The 17,969-nt window shown below is 37.7% G+C and overlaps 1 protein-coding gene across 4 annotated transcripts in view; it reads right to left on the bottom strand.

Moving 5' to 3' along the window:
• Positions 1-17,969, bottom strand: part of ACYP2 (acylphosphatase 2) — a 350,111-nt gene that overhangs the window by 243,953 nt on the left and 88,189 nt on the right. For 3 of the 4 annotated variants that reach the window (XM_077134226.1, XM_077134227.1, XM_077134225.1), the window contains 2 exons: positions 7,288-7,481; positions 4,116-4,281 (listed from right to left, as the gene is read on the bottom strand). The gene's annotated coding sequence lies outside the window, so the exon portion shown is untranslated. The remainder of the gene's footprint in view (positions 1-4,115; positions 4,282-7,287; positions 7,482-17,969) is intronic. The other variant, XM_077134228.1, reaches the window with a different exon arrangement.

Below are 17,969 nucleotides of genomic sequence, written 5' to 3'. Positions count from 1 at the left end.
AGATATTGCTATTTATCATGGTTTGCCAAATTCCAACCAAAACCATCCTTGCCAACCCTAAAGAACATCTAGGGGGTTATCTGAGATTCAATAAAGTTTCCATGCTCTGTGATCACTTTCCAGAAACCTACAACCTCCAGATGGGTTCCTAGGCCAGATAAGTCTTGAAACCCAGAGGGGCCAGCCTCTCCAGAACAGCACCCAGTTCTATCCCCCATCCCACGTTATTGATGGCCCTTTCCAACATGAAAAAAGTTAGAATGGGCATGGCCCAAATACTCCTAAAGACTGGGATGTAAAGATCAAAAGAGAAGTTGGAGTTATAACTGAGAAGATAGGATTTAACAAAGGATTACGGCTGCTGAATCATTATAATGACATTATGTCTAGTCTCCAGTGTCTTGGAGCAATTAGAAGGAAAAACCTAAAATTGTGGAACTGTAACCCATTCCAAACTTTGAAATCTGTTCTATAACTAATTGTTACAGTGTGCTTTGAAATTTATTGCTTTTTTGTACATATGTTATTTTTCACAATAAAAAAATACTGTGTTACCCATCCATCCAACTCTCCATTCATTTATCCACCAATTCAACCCATCCATCCACCTCTTACAACACTTCAAAGAAGTCTGGGGAACAATAGTGAAGTGGGAGAAAATAGCAGAAAAAGAAGTAATAAGAATCAAATTAGCATGTAATTCCAGTAAAACCAGGACTATTTAGCATCCTAAAACAACCAAGATATACTTTGATTTCTAAAATAGATGAATGTCTTGAAATATATATAAATGTATTTCGTTGAGGTGGATTTTTCCATTGATTAACATGGTTTTCTAAATGCCATATATTCATTGAAGATTTATATCTAAGTCACAATTAGTCCCCAGAACTGTACTTGACTATCCCTACCTATACTTTATGTATTATACTGTGTACAAAGCCTGTTTCTGAGGAAATGTTTGTAGATTGCCATTTAATAGCAACAGAATTTGGTGAAAATCATTGCCATACGATTGTTTTAAGTAGCTACTCTGGTTGCATTTAGACTTGTGTGCCCTGTGGCCTAGTGTTCTATAAGAACCCTGATGTGTTTGGAAAATCCTATGACAAACTTTTTTTTTTTTTTACATGGGCAGGCACCGGGAATCGAACCCGGGTCCTCTGGCACGGCAGGTAAGCATTCTTGCCTGCTGAGCCACCATGGCCCACCCTGACAAACATTTTAAACAGACTTTTTTTTTGTGGGACTTCATAGAATTTTTAATAAGCTAATGTGCGTTTTGAATCTCAAGAAGATAATATAGTATGCAGTTTCCAAGCTTATTTGAACATAAAATCCTTCTCTTTTAATGAGAATAGTTTAGGAAACACTGATTTAGTCCATTCACCTGTAGTAGTTTGCCTTATTTAAAATGCTAGCAAATGTGTGCACATAACTACACACACACAACTTGGCTTTGGCATTAGAAACTCCTAGGTGGCAATTCTTGCTCTTTGGTATGTCAAATTGGTCTTTGAAGCCAGGAAAACAGGGCTGGTTCTCAGACCAAAGTGATACTAAGTGATGCAGCAAAATATTTTTTTTTAAGAGAAATATATTAACCTCCTAAACACCTTACATTCTTGGATGATAATTTATGCTTAAACGCCCACTTTTCACATCCACTTGTGAGTCCAGTGAGCTGATGAAACAGCATTCCCACTACTACATGAAGTCTAGCCCATAGCTGACTCTCTCCTGCTTCCCTTTGCATTTTTTAGAGACACACTACCTAAAAGTAGCCAATGCCCAACTACCACATGCTTGGTATAGAGGCTATTGTGAGTGTCAGCCTTCCATTTCTGCAGAAGATATGTCAAGAACTATATTTTTATGTGTGTGTTCCTTTGCCCTAACATTTCGTTTTGAGGGGAAAAAATCTTCAGATAATTTAAAAGAATGGTACAATTACCCATATATTCTTCACTGAGATAAAATAATGATTAACTTTTGTCACAATTGGCTTCAATTTATATCTATCTATATGATACATGTTTGGGTTTTTTGAAATTAGATGCAGACAGAAAAATTTACCCCAGAATATTCCACATGCTTTGCCAAAGAATCAGAACACTCACCTATATAATCCAATACCATTATCACACTAAGAAAATTAATATAAACTCAATAGTGTTATCTAACACAGTCTGTATTTAAATTTTCCTGAAAAGGGATCCTCTGATTACCAGCATCCAAGTCCTTTTTCACTCCAGATAGACATGGATGGCAGGAAGAGGCACTGGAAGAAGTTACTGACTCAACGATGAAGCGCCCATAAGCTGGGGCCCAGTTTTGCTCATAGCATTTCTTTTCTAACAAGTAATACAACTAATGGTTAAGACTAATCAAAATTCTTGCTGAAATGATTGTGATTGTTACTTACACTTTCAGCAAACCCATAAGAGAAAAATAAGATCTGCCTTACTAAGAAGCATAACATAAACCAAACTCTAATATTTGGACTTAATCCCTGGACAGTACATTCTCCAGGCTCTTAAATATGCTCACATATAAACCGTTCCTGCATTTTTGAAGTAGGAGAACCCTATTCATCAGGTCCAACTTTCACTTGTATGGAATTTGTTTAAAAAAGGAAGGGTAAGGGAGGGAGGGCTTGCCCAGGATCTGTGAGGGCATAAGCATATTCTGTCCAGATGGTGCTTTATTTGGAGGACTATGATTTGGGGGTAGGGCTCTGCAGCCTCATATCAGCTTCTCCACATCAGACCCTGCACTTGTCACATGCTTGTTAGTCAAGTCATTCTTCATGATATATGCTTAGTTCTAACAATCTTCTTAGATTCAGGTCTTTCCTATCATTCTTTTTTACTGACAATTTCACTAATCAATGGCTGTTCTTTGTAAATTTAGGACTTTGATTTCTCATGAAAGTAACAACCCATTGGCACTTATCTCAGTCAAACATTCTGGGTCAACTACATGAATTAAAATCTTTATGACTCCCAAATAAATTTATTTGAACAAAGAAAGACAGTTGTGTTACCACCAGAGCTTCACATGGCTTGCCATTGCTGTGATCTCTATTTGGGAAACTGATATACTTATTGATTGGCCCCCAAGAGAGACATCATTCACAAACTGACTCCTGATTTATGACCATAGGCTAACAGTTGTGTTACCTTCAATAATCGTATGAATAGATCTTGTTGCTGGGAAGAAATGAGCAGCTGTTGCCATGACAACACAGAATGCAAGTCACCTATTTCCTCCATAATTTCCCTAAGAAGATAATGATGACTTATCAGTCCTAAGCATGAACTTGGGTTTTGCCTACAAGATCTTGGATGTTAACCATGTATGCTGGTTTGAAAGAATTATGTACCCTAGAAAAGCCATGTTTTAATATTGATCCAATCTTGTGGGAGCAACTGTTTCTTTTAATCCCTATTCAAGAATGTAGGTTGGAATCTTTTGATTAGATTATCTCATGGAGATGTGACATGCCCAATTGTGGATATTAACATTTTGATTAGATGGAGATGTGGTGGGTCTTTATTACTACTGCAATCCTTTAAAAGAGGAAACATTTTTAGAGAGAGCCACAAGAAAGCTAGGAGAACCACAAGAGCCCATTCAACAAGAGACCTTTGGAGATGAAGAAGGAAAACATCCCTGGGGGAGCATCATGAAACAAGAAGCCTGGGAGAGAAAGCTAGCAGTCGTCGCCATGTTTACCATCTGCCTTTCCAGTTGATAGAGAGTAACCCTGAATGTCATTGGCCTTCTTGAACCAAGGTATGTTTCCCTGGATGCCTTAGATTGGACATTTCTATAGCTTTGCTTTAATTTGGACATTTTCACAGTCCTAGAACTGTGACCTAGCAACTTAATAAATTCCCCTTTTTATAAGCTATCCCATTTCTGGTGTATCACTTTCTGGCAGCTAGCAAACTAGAACAAAATGTAACTCAATTACTTTAATCACTTACTGTGATAGTGTAAACAGGTTAACCCTGAGAAAGCATCAACTCCACCTCTGTTCCACTTTTTTCACATGAAATAGCACCAAGCAAGGGTCAGATGAATCAATACAAATGTAGGGGTCATCCTACCGTTGAGGGAGCCCTGAACAAATGGCTCTTGCTTTTATGGGCTCAGGGACTTGGAGAAGGATGAGGAGGCAGTATTAGGAGTGGAAAGGTACTGAGTCAGAGTGGAGAAAAGTTTCTTCAAGGCATCTCCTTCTTCTTCCCAGTATTGAGGGCTCAGCAGAGGCACCTGAGAAATGCAGGTATATGTTAGGGCATGATCACCCTGGGGGCCTGAGTTATTGACTGCAACTTCCCTCAGAAACTGAAATGCACTAGCTATGTGCCAAATCTCATGCAGAGAAAGCAGATTTCCCCTGAAAGCCTGTTGGGTAAAGCTTCATAGTCACCTTTGGTAAGGCCTGAAAGATGGACATACATTTTTGGCCAGGAGTTGAACACCTCAATAGCCAGCCAGCCACCAGTCATGAGAGTGAGGCCATCCCAGAATCCAGTGGCATGAAACCACCAGTTGACCAAACATGAGTAAAAGAAATCTTCTAAACTAACTCAGGTAAAGAGAATCACCCACCTGGTCAGATTATCAGATGTGTAAACCTCTAAGCAGACACAAAGTAGAAATTTTCTCCTGTCAGGTATATACTTGATGCAATATATATATGTAGAAATGTACTATACTTTTTTTTCTTTAATGGGGATTACTTGAAATGGAATTTATTAAAATTCCTATGTTTATAGGGCACAAATAATAGCATTATTACAAACAGAACTGAGGGAAACCACATGTGATATGCAGTCTTGCATAATACTGATACTAATGAGGATAACAAATGTAATAATCTGTCACTACAAGGGAGACATTGAGGACAATTTGTAATGGAATATTTTCATTTGTTAAATGCTGCTGGACTGCAATACACCAGAAATGGAATAGCTTCTAAAAAGTGATATATTAACTTACAAGTGTACAGTTCTAAGGCCATAAAAATATCCAAACTAAGGCATCCAGGAAAAGATACCCTGATTCAAAAAAGGCCAATGTCTTTCACATGGAAAAGCATAATACTGGCATCTGCTGGTCTTTGTTCCTGGTTCTGTGGCTTTCAGCTTCTGATGCCAGTGGTTTCCTCTCTAAGCATCCCTGGGCCTTCAGTTAGCATCTCCTGGATACAACTCTGGGTTCTAGCTTGCTTAGGATCTCATGGGAAGGCACATGGTAATGTCTGCTGGGCTCTGCATCTCCAAATGTCCATATTTAGGCATGTCTTCCCTCTGTTGGCACTCCAAGCATCTCCAAATGTCTGCATCTCTGTCAGCTCTGAAGCTTTTTCCAAAATGGTTCCCTCTTAAAGGACTCTAGTAAGAAGCCCACTTTGAATGGGTGAAGACACAAATCAATGAAAAAAGCCCCACCCACAATTGGGCAGGTCACATCTCCATGGAAACAATAAAAAAGATTCCATCCAACAATATTGAATCAGGATTAAAGAGCATGGCTTTTCTGGGGTAAACAACAATTTCAAACTGGCACATTGAGTTTGGTCTACTCAAATCATATTTAAGGTTAACATTGCTCAAGAAAATTTGAAATGTCCTGAAATCTTTGTATCAAACATATATAAAATGTGATCAACATTATTCCAAACTTGACATACAACTGAATAATTTACATGACTTTACAAAAATGTTGTGAATCTGAAAGAGACTCTTTAAAGCTACGAAAACAAAACAAATCAAATTTTGATCAACTATGGAAAAGAAAATGCTGAATTCCAAGATTATAAAATACTTCTAACACCATCACAAAATCATTGTTTTATGAGAACATCAAAAAAGATGCATCCCAACAAGTAAGAGAAAAAGTACCATAGAGATGTGTCAAGAAGGTAATACAAAAAAAAATTGTTGATTTTTAGATTTGTGACATTGAACAACTTTTTAAGACATGATTTGGTATAATTTTTTAAATTTTTTTAAACTTTTTTAAATTGTGTAACATAACATATATACAAAGGAAAGAAATAAAAAAACAATAGTTTTCAAAGCACTCTTCAACTCTTCTAGTTACAGAACAGATCCCACAGTTCGTCATGGGCTACCATATGATCCTTTCATATTTTTCCTTCTAGCTGCTCCAGAATGTAGGAGGCTAGGGGGCTTAAATATTTTTTTATCATCACAATCGACTTTTTTTCTTCTCTTTTTTTTGTGAAAAATAACTTGTATGCAAAAAAGCTATAAATTTCAAAGCCCAACACCACAATTAGTTGTAGAACATATTTCAGAGTTTGACATGGGTTACAATTCCACAATTTTAGGTTTTTACTTTTAGCTGCTCTAAAATACTGGAGACTAAAAGAGATATCAATTTAATGATTCAGCATTCATATTCACTTGTTAAATCCTATCTTCTCTGAATAACTCCACCGTCAACTTTGATCTTTCTTTCCCTCTCTTTAGGGGTGTTTGGGCTATGGCCATTCTAAATTTTTTATATTGGAAGGGTCTGTCACTTAAATGGGGTAGGGAGATGGAACTGTCTGATGTTCTGGAGAGGCTGGGCTAGGTTTCAGGACTTATCTGGGCCAGGGACCCATCTGGAGGTTGTAGGTTTCTGGAAAGTTACTCTAGTGCAAGGAACCCCTGTGGAATCTTGTTTTATATATTGGAATCTTATATATTGCCCTAGGTGTTCTTTAGGATTGGCTGGAATGGTCCTGGTTGGGGGTTGGCAGGTTATGATAGGTAGTAAGGTCAAACTGAAGCTTGGGTAAGAGTAACCTCCAGAGTAGCCTTTCCACTCTATGTGAACTCTCTCTGCCACTGACATTTTATTAATTACACTTCTTTTCTCCCTTTTGGTCAGGATGGAATTGTTGTTGATCCCATGGTGCCAGGTCTGCATTCATCCCAGGGAGTTATCTCCCACATCACCATGATGTGATTTATTTTATCAGTATAATGAAATATTCACATTTGTAGTTAATTTAGCATTTGTAATTTTTTTTTTTTTTTTTACATGGGCAGGCACCGGGAATCGAACCCGGGTCCTCAGGCATGGCAGGCAAGCATTCTTACCTGCTGAGCCACCATGGCCCGCCCTGCATTTGTAATTTTGCATTTTTTTTGATAAAGAGAACTCTCAAAATTATATAAGCTTCAGGCCATGCAAAACCTAAATCCTAGATCTGCCCCTGGTCAGGTTTCAGGTTCTATGGGAATTATTTGAAATTGCCTTAACAATATCATTAAGGATTTCCTTTGTTTCCATTTCTCTGTTCTGCCATCTGTGGTGTCAGTCTCATTCTAATGCTGGCTTCCTTCATGGTGGCAAAATGACTGCAGCAGGTCCAGGTTCCTATCTGCATTCTACTCCATCCAGGAGAGAGACAGCTGGCCTCCTGTTGTTCTCTCAGAAGCATGAGAAACCTTTAAAAGAAGTCGCTCTTCATTGGTATGAGTTGGTCACAAGCATCTTCTCTGATGGCTTAGTTTTAGATTACCTAAACACTCATGGAAGCAAAGTAGATGGAATTACTAGAGTGGAATCAACACTTTCTTAAAATCTTATGGCAGATACATAATGAAGGTGAAAAGGATACTGGGGAGACGACTACAATGTCCAGTGGTGGGAAGATACGAGATGGGTAAGATGGTTATTCGTTTATTTAACATCTCTGTAGTGTAACTATGGACCTAATTCCATATCAGGTGTCAGATAACAGGGAGATAAAGATGAATAAGAACTACATACCTCCCAGCTCTTCCTTACTGAGACAGAATCTTCACTTTAAAACACTATTTTGGGTTTGAACACTCAAATTATTACAAAATGAATATAGAAACTACAATGATACCCACTTTAAAAGTTGTCATTTATTCAATAAACAGAATTTAACACATTCTACTGCATACTGAACATGTACTGGGATACAAAACACAGTTTCTGGTATCATGACACAATGTGTTAAAAAGCTTGTTGAGGTGTCTCAAACAAGTAAAAAATATAATGGTAAAATGTTCAAGTAGCTGGGTTAAAGAAATAACTGTTGAAGATGGCAAAAGATGAGATGATTCATCTCTGACAAGTGGTATGGATAATACTAGTTACAAGAGATTTCTTTAATTCAATCATTTTTTAAAAATTTTATTTTATTTTTAAGGACCCATTCCTTCTTACTGTAAAGGAAGTAGATGGCTGGCATTGGTCTAAAGTATATACTTGAACTTTTCATTTTCAACTAGGATCTGTTATTAGTGATTACTTCCCATTTGGGTGATAAATAGGAAGCAGATCCAAGTACGCAGTATTACTCTCAATATTCAGTTCTTTTGTAGGTCAGCATACTTTCCTGAGTTAGAAATAAGACAGAAAGCATAGTTGTTCCTACTTTAGTAGGCTGAGGAAGGTTTGCTTATAAAATGGCCCTACTTTAGCATTTCATAGCCTTATCTTTTAGTCTTTAGAGCAGGTGAAGTTCTACAATGGAAAGAACATTAGTCCATAAATGAAATATACAAATTTAAAAATGTTTTTGCATGAAGAGGAACAAAGGAATGTTAATATTGCAGGGTGTTGAAAACAGATGGCAATTCATATTTTAAAACTCTAACTTGACACAAGACAGTGCCAAGATGGTGGCTTAACAAGGTGTGAGATTTAGTTAGTCCTCCAGAACAGGTACTAAACAGCCAGGAACGGTACAGAACAACTGCTGGGGCCACATCAGTGACTGGACACACAGTGTACCCCAGTCTGGATCAGCTGGACCAGCTGAGAGACCCCCAGAACCATAAGTCCCCCAAACCTTGGTGGCCAATGCCCCTCCCCCACAGGCTGCTTCCCAGAGGGGAAAGGAAAGGGACTTTACTAGCAGCGAGGCTGAGTGCAACCAAACTCCAATTGTGGAATTAACTCACAAATTTTGACTACTAAAGATAGGCCCCTAGCTCAGCTGAATCTTGAGTCAAAGCAGAGGTTGCTGATTTTTGCCCCAGTGCCAAGGGGGCAGAACTGACAGAAAAAGAAAAAAAGAAACAGAAGTTTTTTGGATTGGATAGCACATAATACTTGAAAGGGTCTGGGCCCTGAAGGAAAGGAGGGGACACACAGGATCTGAAGGTACACAAAGCAACATACCAACTTATGCTCTTGACTGGCAAACCCAAAGAATGGGGGTCCTGCTCTGAGAAGGATTTTTTTTCTTTCTTTTTTGTGGCTGTGCTTCTACAGCTTGACTGCCTTTGGATACAGCAGCAGAGCTTCTCAGGCTGCAACTGCCCCAGGCACAGGCAGAAGCAAGCTTGTTCGAGAGCTTGTCTAGAGCCTGTGCCTTACCCAGAAGAGGGGTGGGGTCCAGCTCAGGTGGATTCCTTCCCTCAAGGAATTCAGGCCCTAGGCTTTGGAAAATTAAAGCAATTAAAACCAGCCTACAACCTCTCCTCTTTCTCCACCATATCCCTAGCAGGAAGAGTCTGCTGAAGTCAAAGGTACCACATCATCTTATGCTGGTGGGACCCATAGGCAGAAGAGCGCCACATACTGGGCAGGACAGGAAAAACACAGAGTCCAGAGACTTCACAAGAAACTTTCAACCTGTTGAGTCTCACCCTCAGGGTAAACTGATGGAAATGACTCTTTCCTCCTGACAGGAGGCCAGTTTGGTCTGGGAAAATCTGGCTGGGGTCTATAATACTTAAGTAGACCCTCCTAAGGGGGTGGTGGTGGAAAGGTACCATACAGGCAGGGCAAGAAATAAGAAAACAAGAACTGAAAAATTCTGCTCTGTTAAAAAAAACCTAAGCTAGAGGTCCAGAATAAGCTGAACTGAATGTCAAAGAACAGATAGACAATAAAGTCATCCAGCAAGAAAATCCTAGGTAAAAAAAGTGAATCTCCAGAATAAACTAATTAAAGGTAATTAAATGACTAGACACCAGCAAAAAATAACAAGTCATACTAGGAAAATTGAAGATATGGCCCAGTCAATGGAACAAACCAACAATTTAAATGAGATACAGGAGTTGAAACAATTAATTCAGAATGTTCAAAAAGATATGGAAAACCTCATCAAAAATCAAATCAGTGGGGCGGGCCATGGTGGCTCAGCAGGCAGGAATGCTTGCCTGCGATGCCAGAGGACCCGGGTTCGATTCCCAGTGCCTGCCCATGTTAAAAAAAAAAAATCAAATCAGTGAATTGAAGGAGGATATAAAGAAGGCAAGGAATGAACAAAAAGAAGAAATTGAAACTCTGAAAAAATAAATCACAGAATTTATGGGAATGAAAGGCACAGTAGAAGAGAAGAAAAAAAAACAATGGAAACCTACAATGTCAGATTTCAAGAGGCAGAAGATAGGATTAGTGAACTGGAGGATGGGACATCTGAAATCCAACAAGCAAAAGAAAATATAGGGAAAAGAATGGAAAAATATGAGCAGGGACTCAGGGAATTGAATGACAACATGAAGAGCATGAATATATGTGTTGTGGGTGTCCCAGAAGGAGAACAGAAGGGAAAAGGAGGAGAAAAATTCATGGAGGAAATTATCACTGAAAATTTCACAACTCTTATGAAAGACTTAAAATTACAGATCCAAGAACTGCAACGTACCCCAAACAGAATAGATGCAAATAGATGTACTCCGAGGTGCTGATTTGAAAGGATGTATGTCCCCTAGAAAAGCCATTTTTTAATCAAAATCCAATTTCATAAAGGTAGAATAATCCCTATTCAATACTGCATGTTTGAAAATGTGATCAGATTATCCCCCTGGATGATGAGATTTATTCAAGAGAGGCTGTTACACTGGATTAGGTGATGACATGGCTCCACCCATTTGGGTGGGTCTTGATAAGTTTCTGGCGTCCTATAAAAGAGGAAACATTTTGGAGAAAGGAGAGACTTCTGAGAGAGCAGAGAATGAACTAGCCTAAAGAAACAGAGTCCACCAGCCAGCAACCTCTGGAGATGAAGAAGGAGAATGCCTCCCAGGGAGCTTTATGAAACAAGAAGCCAGGAGAAGAAGGTAGCAGATGATGCCATGTTTGCCATATACCCTTCCAGATGAGACAGAAGCCCTGGCTATGTTCATCATATGCCTTTCACCTGAGAGAGAAACCCTGACCATGTTCGCCATGTGCCTTCCACTTGAGAGAGAAACCCTGAACTTCATTGGCCTTCTTAAACCAAGGTATCTTTCCCTGGATGCCTTAGATTGGACATTTCTATAGACTTGTTTTAATTGGGACATTTTCTGGGCCTTGGAACTGTAAACTAGCATCTTATTAAATACCCCTTTTTAAAAAGCCATTCTGCTTCTGGTATATTGTATTCCGGCAGCTAGCAAACTAGAACACTGAGACACTTACTAATCAGAATGTCAGATGTCAAAGAGAAAGAGAGAATCTTGAAAGCAGCAAGAGAAAAGCAATCCATCACATACAAGGGAAGCCCAATAAGACTTTGCGTAGATTTCTCAGAAGAAACCATGGAGGCAAGAACAGAGTGGGATGATATATTTAAATTACTAAAAGAGAAAAACTGCCAACCAAGAATCCTATATCCAACAAAACTGTCCTTCAAAAATGAGAGAGAAATTAAAACATTTTCAGGCAAAAAAAATCACTGAGAGAATTTGTGACCAATAGACCAGTTCCACAGGAAATACTAAAGGGAGCACTAGAGGCAGATACAAAAAAACAGGAGAGAGAAGTGTGGAGAAGAGTGCAGAAATGAAGACCATCAGTAAAGGTAAAAAGAAGAAAAATTAGATATGATATATAAAATCTAAAAGGTAAAATGGTAGAAGACAGTACTACTCATACAGTAATAACACTAAATGTTTATGGATTAAACTCCCCAATCAAGACATAGACTGCAGAATGGATTAAAAAACAGGACCCAACTATATGGTGTCTACAGGAAACACATTTTAGACCCAAGGATAAACATCAATTGAAAGTGAAAGGTTGGGAAAAGATATTTCATGCAAATAACAATCAGAAAAGAGCAGGAGTAGCTATACTAATATCCAACAAATTAGACTTCAAATGTAAAGCAATTAAAAGAGATAAAGAAGGACACTTTGTATTAATAAAAGGAACAATTCAACAAAAAACATAACAATCATAAATATTTATGCACCGATCCAGAATGCTCCAAAATACATAAGGTAAACAGTGAAAACACTGAAAAGAGAAATGACACATCTACAATAATAGTTGGAGACTTCAATTCCCCACTCTCATCAATGGGCAGAACATCTAGACAGAGGATCAGTAAAGAAACAGATAATCTGAATAATACAACAAATGAGCTAGAATTAATAGACATTTACAGAACATTACTCCCCACAACAGCAGGATACACCTTTTTCTCAAGTGCTCATGGATCATTCTCAAGGATAGGCCATATGCTGAGTCACAAGGCAAGTCTCAATAAATTTAAAAAGATCGAAATCATACAAAACACTTTCTCAGATCATAAAGGAATGAATTTGGAAATAAATAATAGGCAGAGTGCCAGAAAATTCACAAACATGTACAGGCTCAACAACACACTCTTTTTTTTTTTTTTATTAATTAAAAAAATTAACAAACAAAACATTTAGAAATCATTCCATTCTACATATATAATCAGTAATTCTTAATATCATCACATAGTTGCACATTCATCATTTCTTAGTACATTTGCCTCGATTTAGAAAAAGAAATAAAAAGACAACGGAAAAAGAAATAAAATGATAATAGAGAAAAAAAAACTATACGTACCATACCCCTTACCCCTCGCTTTCATTTACCACTATTTCAAACTGAATTTATTTTAACATTTGTTCCCCCTATTATTTATTTTTATTCCATATGTTCTACTCTTCTGTTGATATAGTAGCTAAAAGGAGCATCAGACATTAGGTTTTCACATTCACAGAGTCTCATTGTGAAAGCTATATCATTGTTCAATCATCATCAGGAAACATGGCTACTGGAACACAGCACTACATTTTCAGGCAATTCCCTCCAGCCTCTCTGCTACATCTTGAACAACAAGGTGATATCTACTTAATGCATAAGAATAACCTCCAGGATATCCTCTCGACTCTGTTTGGAATCTCTCAGCCATTGACACTTGGTCTCATTTTACTCTTCCCCCTTTTGGTCAAGAAGGTTCTCTCAGTCTCTTGATGTTAATTCTCAGCTCATTCTAGGGTTTTTCTCAGTCCTTTGATGCTGAGTCTCAGCTCATTCCAGGATCTCTGTCCCACATTGCCAGGAAGGTCCACACCCCTGGGAGTCATGTCCCACGCAGAGAGGGGGAGGGTGGTGAGACTGCTCGTCATGTTGGCTGGAGAGAGAGGCCACATCTGAGCAACAAAAGAGGCTCTCTTGGTGTGACTCTTAGGCCTAAATTTTAAGTAGACTTGACCTATTGTTTGTGGGGTTAAGTTTCATGTGAACAAACCCCAAGACTGGGGGCTCAGCCTATAGCTTTGGTTGTCCACACTGCTTGTGAGAATATCAAGAATTCAACTTGGGGAAGTTGAATTTCTCCCCACTCTCACCATTCCCTGAAGGGGGCTTGCAAATACTTTTCCAGTCACTGATCAAATCATTCTGGGATTCATCGGGGGATCACTCTGGACAAACCAACAAAATCTCAAGTGTTACCTGAGATTCCAAGTACTTATGACATTCAATCAAACTATCTACATGAGCTATATTAGGAAATGCTCTAGTCAAAATCTAAATTTTGTAACAAATAAACATTTTTTGCTTTAGTCTTACACATAATGTGACATTTTGAAGTATTAGTTATCATCTATTTTCAGCACCCTGCAATAATGACAATCCTTTGTTCTTCCTCATGCAAAAACATTTTTAAAATTTGTACATTGTACATTTCACTATTATTATACACTCTAAGCATTCCTAGCAACAATACACTCTAAGCAGCCAGTGGGTAAAGGAAGAAATTACAAGAGAAATCAGTAAATATCTCAAAGCAAATGAAGATGAAAACACAATGTATCAAAATTTATGGGATGCAGCAAAGGCAGTGCTAAGAGGGAAATTTATTGTCCTAAATGCCTATATCAAAAAAGAAGAAAGGGCAAAAATTGAGGAATTAATTGTCCACTTGGAAGAACTAGAGAAAGAACAGCAAACTAATCCCAAAGCAAGCAAAAGGAAAGAAATAATGAAGATTAGAGCAGAAATAAATGAAATTGAGAACATGAAAACAATTGAGAATATCAACAAAATCAGAAGTTGGTTCTATGAGAAAATCAATAAGATTGATGGACCCTTAGCAAGAGTGACAAAAAGAAGAAGAGAGAGGATGAAAATAAATAAAATCAGAAATGGAAGAGGAGACATAACCACTGACCCCACAGATATAAAGGAAGTAATGAGAGGATACTATGAACAACTTTATGCTAATAAATTCGACAATGTAGATGATATGGACACCTTTCTAGAAAGGCATGAACAACCAACATTTACTCAAGAAGAAACAGATGACCTCAACAAACCAATCAGAAGTAAAGAAATTGAATCAGTCATTAAGAAGTCCCCAAAAAGTGGGGCGGGCCGCGGTGGCTCAGCGGGCAAAGTGCTTGCCTGCTATGCCGGAGGACCTCGGTTCGATTCCCGGCCCCAGCCCATGTAACAAATACGGAGAAACAGAATACAATAAAAAAAAAAACAAGAAAATGTTTCCCTTTCTTCCTTCCTTCCTTCCTTCTATCCTTCCTTCCTTCTCTCTGTCTTAAAAAAAAAAAAAAAAAAAAAGAAGTCCCCAAAAAGAAAAGTCCAGGACCAGATGGCTTCAAATGTGAATTCTATGAAACATTCCAGAAAGAATTAGTACCAATCCTGCTCAAACTCTTCAAAAAAATTGAAGAGGAGGGACAGTACCTAACTCAATTTACGAAGCCAACAACACCCTCATACCAAAACCAGACAAAGATATTACAAAAAAAGAAAACTACAGACCAATGTCTCTAATGAATATAGATGCAAAAATCCTCAACAAAATTCTAGCAAATCAAATCCAGCAGCACATTAAAAGAATTATACACCATGACCATGTAGGATTCATCCCAGGTATGTAAGGATGGTTCAACATAAGAAAATCAGTTAATATAATACACCATATCAACAAATCAAAGCAGAAAAACCACATGATCATCTCGATTGATGTAGAAAAGGCACTTGACAAAATTCAACATCCTTTCCTGTTGAAAACATTTCAAAGAATGAGGCTAGAAGGGAACTTCATCAAAATGATAAAGGGACTAGATGAAAAACCTACACCTAACGTCATCCTCAAGCGGGAAGAACTGAAAACTTTCCCCCTAAGATCAGGAACAAGACAAGGATAGGTGATAGTAATCCACTATCACCACTGTTATTCAACGTTGTATTGGAAGTTCTAGCCAGAGCAATCAGACAAGAAAAAGAAATACAAGGCATCAAAATTGAAAAGGAAGAAGTAAAACTCTCACTGTTTGCAGATGCTATGATACTGTATGTTGAAAACCTGAAAAATCCACAGCAAAAATACTAGTGCTAATAAATGAGTACAGCAAAGTGGCAGGTTACAAGATCAACACTCAAAAATCTGTAGTGTTTCTATACACTAGTAATGAACAATCTGAGGGGGAAATCAAGAAAAGATTCCATTTACAATTGCAACCAAAAGAATGAAATATTTAGGAATAAATTTAACTAAAAGAGACAAAAGACCTATATGAAGAAAACTACAAGAAATTGTTAAAAGAAATCACAGAAGACCTAAATAAATGTAAGGGCATACTGTGTTCATGGGTCAGAGCACTAAATATAGTTAAGATGTCAATTCTACCTAAATTGATTTACAGATTCAATGCAATACCAATTAAAATCCCAAAAACTTACTTTTCAGAAATAGAAAAACCAATAACCAAATTTATCTGGAAGGGCAGAGTGCCCCAAATAGCTAAAAGTATCCTGAGAAAGAAAAATGAAGCCAGAGGTCTCACGCTACCTGACTTTAAGGCATATTATGAAGCTACAGTGGTCAAAACGGCATCGTACTGGCATAAAGATGGATGTACTGACCAATGGAATCGAACAGAGTGTTCAGATATAGACCCCCTCACTTATGGACAAATGATCTTTGATAAGGCAGTCAAACCAGCTCACCTGGGACAGAACAGTCTCTTCAATAAATGGTGCCTAGAGAACTGGATATCCATATGCAAAAGAATGAAAGAGGATCCATATCTCAAACCTTATACAAAAATTAACTCGAAATGGATTAAAGACCTAAACATTAGATCTAAGACCATAAAACTGTTAGAGGAAAATGTAGGGAAATATCTTATAAATCTTATAATAGGAGGTGGTTTCCTAGACCTTACACCCAAAGCACAAGCATTGAAGAAAGAAAGAAAGAAATGGGAACTCCTCAAAATTAAACACTTTTGTGCATCAAGAACTTCATGAAGAAAGTAAAAAGACAGCATAAACAATGGGAGACAGTATTTGGACATGACATAGCAGATAAAGGTCTTGTATCCAGAATTTATAAAGAGCTTGTTCAACTCAACAACAAAAAGACAGACAATCCAATTATAAAATGGGCAAAAGACTTGAACAGACACTTCTCAGAAGAGGAAATACAAATGGCCAAAAAAGCAAATGAAAAGATGCTCAACTTCCCTGGCTATTTGGGAAATGCAAATCAAAACCACAATGAGATATCATCTCATACCCACTAGAACGGCCATTATCAATAAAACAGAAAACGACAAGTGCTGGAGAGGATGTGGAGAAAGAGGCACACTTATCCACTGTCAGTGAGAATGTCAAATGGTACAACCACTGTGGAAGGCAGTTTGACAATTCCTCAGGAAGCTAAGTATAGAATTGCCATATGACCCAGCAATACCATTGCTAGGTATCTACTCAGAGGACATGAGGGCAAGGACACAAATGGAAAGTTGCACACCAATGTTTTTATCAGCATTATTTACAATTGCAAAGAGATGGAAACAGCCAAATTGTCCTTGACAGATGAGTGGCTAAATAAGTTGTGGTATATATATACAATGGAATATTATGCAGCTGTAAGACACAATAAAGTTATGAAATATATAACAACATGGATGGACATTATGCTGAGTGAAATTAGCCAGAAGCAAAAGGGCAAATACTGTATGATCTCACTGATATGCACTGACATTAGTGAATAAACCTGGAGAATTTCATTGGTAACAGAGACCATCAGGAGATAGAAATAGAGTAAGATATTGGATAATTGGAGCTGAAGGGATACAGATTGTGCAACAGGACTGATTGTAAAAACTTAGAAATGGATAGCACAATACTACCTAACTGTAATACAATTATGTTAGAACACTGAATGAAGCTGAATGTGAGAATAATAGAAGGAAGAGGGCTGGGGGCAAAAATGAAATCAGAAAGAAATATAGACGATAAAGACTGAAATGATATAATCTAGGAATGCTAAGAGTGTATAATGATAGTGACTAAATGTAGAAATTTTAAAATATTTTTGCATGAGTAAGAACAAAGGAATGTCATTACTGCAGGGTGCTGAAAATAGGTGTTAATTAATATTTTAAAATTTTAACTCCTGTGTGAGACTAAAGCAAAAAATGTTCATCTGGTACAAAATTTATATTTTGACTAGTGCAGTTCCTAATATAACTTATGCAGACAGCTTAATTGAACCCCATAAGTACATGGAACCTTGAGTAGGGCATAAGGTTTTGTAGGTTTGTCCAGAGTGATGCTCCAATAAATTCGAGTGTGATTTGAACAGTGAGTAAAACAGTATTTACAAAGTCCCCTTGGGGGAATGATGAGAAAAGGGGAAAATCCAACTTCCCCAAGTGGAGAATTCTTGATAT

This window comes from Tamandua tetradactyla, chromosome 17 (assembly GCF_023851605.1).
Source record: "Tamandua tetradactyla isolate mTamTet1 chromosome 17, mTamTet1.pri, whole genome shotgun sequence".
NCBI lineage: Eukaryota > Metazoa > Chordata > Mammalia > Pilosa > Myrmecophagidae > Tamandua > Tamandua tetradactyla.
The sequence above is the reverse complement of the archived record's forward strand: the minus strand, read 5'-3'. Positions and strand labels throughout refer to the sequence as shown.